Below are 4,906 nucleotides of genomic sequence, written 5' to 3'. Positions count from 1 at the left end.
GTGGGAAGTACTGCAGCAAAAAAACAAACAAACCCCAAACAGACAGTATATTAACATCACACGAGTCATTGTCATTTGAGCACTTTCTGATCATGGTCTAGCTCTAATCTGTATCTGTCATCTTTGGTGTGGATAAGGTGTGCCCCTTCCTAATGGAAAGACCATATTTAAACAGATCTCTCATAGACATTTTGGCTGTCTTCATTACAGAATTCCTATGACTCTAGCTAGTATAATGATCCTCCTTAGTACTAGTGAAATATTGGCCAAATTTCTAATTAAAATAGTCTGTTGTTTGGAGAGGGGGGAAATGCTGGTGTCATATTAAAACGAGAAAGGGATTTGAGTTATAGGACTACATGAAGGTGTCACAAATGATAAACATTTTGTATATCATACTTGCAGAGTGCAGCCCTGGAGTCATCTGGATACATCTCTGAAGCCTATTTTTTCCAGCTGTAACAGACAAGGAAACTGCACCCCATTATCAGAGAAACAGTGTGGTGGCCAGCATTCCTTTGGCACCTCTGAGTTAGCTGCCTACCGAGGACTATTTTCTCTGCTCCTGTAATCTCTTATATGCTTTTTTCTCCTGTGTCACTCTTCATGCATGGGAGATCTATACAAATCAGCACAGCCCTTACGGTAACGCTATCCTTCTTAAAATCTCCCCTTGAATAAGCCTTCACCACAATGCTTACAAAACACTTGATAATGGCTAGCCAGCTGGCATATTGTGGCTCCCCGTGTATGACCAGAACTGTAATTGTTTCACTTTTACCTCTTTGTATCCACCTGTTGTGTCTTGTCATATACCTAAATTGCAAGCTTTCTCGGGTGGGCATCACTTTTTGATATTGCATACAGTCCTAGTGTAACCCACACACCTTCTGGGTGTGGGGTTCTGTCCCATCTAGTGGCACTGAGACCACTTAGAGAGAGAGAGACTGAGTCTGCTTTACAGCCTTAGCTAACAGCCGGTTGGCTTTTAGCTCATGTGGTAGAGGCTCATGCACTAAGCTCCAGAGGTCCCCGGTTCAATCTACGAGCACAGTAGAGATCCCTGGGTGAAGCCCTCTAGTTACTACAGCAGTGTAAATAACAGGGTTTACCAGGAAAGCAAGAAGTGGGTCATACCCTGGAGAGGGCCAGTCACAGATGGACAAAAAGGGCCCCATTGACTTGGGCAGGGCATTATGGTTTATTCCCCTATTCTTACATATGGTCTCCTATTATCACTGTCAGGACTCTCCTCTTCTATATCTCCTCTGAAAGAGAGCATCTCCCCCAGCACAGTGCTTCCTAGCACCATTCTTGGACAAACATCCAGAACTCAGAGGGAAGATTAGCACCTACTCTATCAGAACTACATCTTGGCAACAGCTAGGGGCTCAAAGCCAAAGTACTAGCACTGCTAACTTGGGAGAGATAAAAGCACCACATCCCTAAGCAATATAACTGCAGGTCAAGTCACCAAAAAGAATAATCATCCCTGGTGGGGCCCATACACATGGCCCAGAGATCACAAAGTGCAGAGTGAAAAGAACAGGAGTACTTGTGGCATCTTAGAGACTAACAAATTTATTTGAGCATAAGCTTTCGTGAGCTACAGCTCACTTCATCGGATGCATGTAGTGGAAAATACAGTGGGGAGATTTTATATACACAGAGAACATGAAACAATGGGTGTTACCATACACACTGTAACAAGAGTGATCGGGTAAGGTGAGCTATTACCAGCAGGAGAGCGGCGGGGGGTGGGGGGGAACCTTTTGTAGTGATAATCAAGGTGGACCATTTCCAGCAGTTGACAAGAACGTGTGAGGAACACTAGAGGTGGGGGGGGAGGGGATAAACATGGGGAAATAGTTTTACCTTGTGTAATGACCCATCCACTCCCAGTCTTTATTCAAGTCTATGTTACTTGTATCCAGTTTGCAAATTAATTCCAATTCAGCAGTCTCTCCTTGGAGTCTGTTTTTGAAGGTTTTTTTGTTGAAGAATTGCCACTTTTAGGTCTGTAATGGAGTGACCAAAGAGATTGAAGTGTTCTCCAACTGATTTTTGAATGTTATAATTCTTGATGTCTGATTTGTGTCCATTTATTCTTTTACGTAGAGACTGTCCAGTTTGGCCAATGTACGAGGCAGAGGGGCATTGCTGGCACATAATGGCATATATCACATTGGTAGATGTGCAGGTGAATGAGCCTCTGATAGTGTGGCTGATGTGATTAAGCCCTATGATGGTGTCCCCTGAATAGATATGTGGACAGAGTTGGCAACGGGCTTTGTTGCAAGGATAGGTTCCTGGGTTAGTGTTTTTGTTGTGTGGTGTGTGGTTGCTGGTGAGTATTTGCTTCAGGTTGGGGGGCTGTCTGTAAGCAAGGACTAGCCTGTCTCCCAAGATCTGTGAGAGTGATGGGTCGTCCTTCAGGATAGATTATAGATCCTTGATCATGCGTTGGAGAGGTTTTAGTTGGAGGCTGAAGGTGATGGCTAGTGGTGTTCTGTTATTTTCTTTGTTGGCCCAAAGAAACACATCATCAAGGATCTACATGTTCTCTGTGTATATAAATCTCCCCACTGTATTTTCCACTGAATGCATCCGATGAAGTGAGCTGTAGCTCACGAAAGCTTACGCTCAAATACATTTGTTAGTCTCTAAGGTGCCACAAGTACACCTTTTCTTTTTGTGGATACAGACTAACATGGCTGCTACTCTGAAAAAAGTGCAGAGTGCATTCTTCAGGCTAGTGTGTTGCAGGTTAGATCATTCTCTGAGATAAAAACCTCCAGGTCTCCAATGAGAGCTGGCAAAGTGACGTCTCTTTGAAGAGCCTTAGGTGCAAAGAACCTGAAGAAAGTTCTTGTAACACTTTTTCCAATTCCTTCTTTATGAAGAAAGAAGGCCCTAGGCATTTCAGAGCTAGCAAAGTGCTTGTGGGGATATGGAGCTAAATTATGACTGTGAATAATTTCTGCGGTCGTGCTGTGGTTTTATTGTGTTTGGCATTGAATGGCTGAGTTGCCATGGGAATTTCTGCTCATGCCATATGCAAAGGGAAAAAAACAAATCGTTGTTTAATTTTTTAGGGGACAGGGGCACAAATGTGGAGAAGCCTCAGCAAAGAGAAGGACCGATTTCCGTCAAACCTGCTTTAACCCTGGGCAGTAGCAAGACCTTATTGCCGTTACACTGGACAAAATTCTGCTCTGGCTCACTGAGGCAGCTCCATTAAAATCAGTGGGTTTCTATAGTATGATTGAGGAAGAAATTGGGTGGCTGTGTTTAAACTGAGCTACATCAGCAATCAAAGTAATTAACAATCCTGTTTCACAGAAGCTGCTGGTGACTCTGATTAGAATCACTGAAAAAAAATAAACGATCTTTGCCAGGAGCCTTCCCTGAGAAACACCAGTTGAGGAGCATGTTTGTGTAGAGAGCTTAGATACACAGGCTTGGAGAATTAGTCAAGTGGAACCAGTGTCTGTGGAGCCTGATGTGAAAAAATAAAGGATCCCACCCCTGGCTGCTGTTGATGTTGTGAGTATTTGCTTCTTTCCAGTCTCGTCTCAGAGGAGGACCTTACCCAGCATCCAGGCATTTTTCCCTAAGTTTCTAGGATACTTTTAACATTGAGTGACAGCAAATTTGCATTAATAAGAACTGAAATTACTTTGGGGTTGGTTTGGTTTAGTGTGTGTATTCTCTCTTTCAGATGCCTGTATGCCCATGGCAACTTACTCTTCAGGATGTCCACTGTGTCATGTTGTTCTTGGATGGCTGGAATGGAGAATGCTTTTATAGCTATTTGCTTCACTTGAGTGAAGATGAAATGGTTCCAGTTGTGTAAATAGCTCCGGGTGCTCTTCCAGCTTGTCTACTCCCTATCCCATGGAGATGCATTTGCTTAAGCAGGGCATATTGTGGGAAGGCATACTGTTGGATTCACAGCCCTTCCATCACATCTCAGTTCTGAACTGCCATGTTCCCTGTCATTCCAGCCCTTGACCTTTTCTTCAGAAGAGAGCTAGTGCTGGGTCATAGTCTTGTATAATTGACAATCCGGGTCTAAGAGGAGTCACTAAAATCTCATGTGATTCAAACCAGGACTTCGTCTCCTAAGACAAATGATTAATGCACTAGCCAATCTCATATTTGCCTGTTCTTATAAGAGCCCCTTGAGGTACAGCAAGTAATGGTACAGCAAGTAATAATATCCAATTAACACATGGGGTTGGATTTTGCTCTAGCCTGGAATGTCTCGACTAAAGTAGAACTTGCGTCTTGGCAGGATTTATGAGGATTACATGAAGTGCTTTTTCCCATACCCATATTGAGTATGAGTTTCACCCATAAATGCGCTTGCTTAAGCCTTGTGAAAGAAGGGTTATGCACACCCATGAAACCTTAATTCCAGTGAAAAGCACAATAGAAAGGTGTACAGAAATTAATATATAGCATGTGTAGAGTCCTTATACATAATTGCATTCCTTAGTTTTTAGAAGTTACAGTGAGGCTAAGAAATATCCGTTATTTTGTATAAACTAATGCCCTTGTGTGTTTGATAACTGGAAACCATGGAGATTATGAACAATGCTCCGAGTCTACTACAAGTCTGAGTAATAGTACTTGACACTTATTGTTTATCTCAGAGGCTTTCCCCCCCTCAAAATGCACAGAGGTAATCAGAGCCCGGATTAGTACTTGGGAGTTCCTGTTTCCCAGTCCCATGTTCAGACGACTAGATGCTGACTCTTGAATGCTGTGGGCCAGGTTAGGAGCAGCTGTGAGCTGGTGTGGTTCCACTGTCAACAGAGTGCTGCTGATTCACACCCGCTGAGGACCTGGCATGCTTCCTGATTTAGTAAGGAAAGGGGTCTATAGCTTGGTGTTTCTGTGC

At 43.3% G+C, this 4,906-nt stretch overlaps 1 long non-coding RNA gene across 1 annotated transcript; it reads left to right on the top strand.

Moving 5' to 3' along the window:
* Positions 1–480: 480 nt before the first annotated feature.
* LOC122462366 lies at positions 481–3,879 on the top strand. The gene is made up of 3 exons (XR_006284869.1): positions 481–645; positions 3,343–3,546; positions 3,722–3,879. It is a non-coding gene; the product is annotated as an uncharacterized LOC122462366 (long non-coding RNA).
* Positions 3,880–4,906: the final 1,027 nt, after the last annotated feature.

Source organism: Chelonia mydas, chromosome 1 (genome assembly GCF_015237465.2).
Source record: "Chelonia mydas isolate rCheMyd1 chromosome 1, rCheMyd1.pri.v2, whole genome shotgun sequence".
NCBI classification, from domain to species: domain Eukaryota; kingdom Metazoa; phylum Chordata; order Testudines; family Cheloniidae; genus Chelonia; species Chelonia mydas.
Note: the sequence above shows the minus strand (reverse complement) of the source record. Positions and strands in the feature narration are given on the sequence as shown.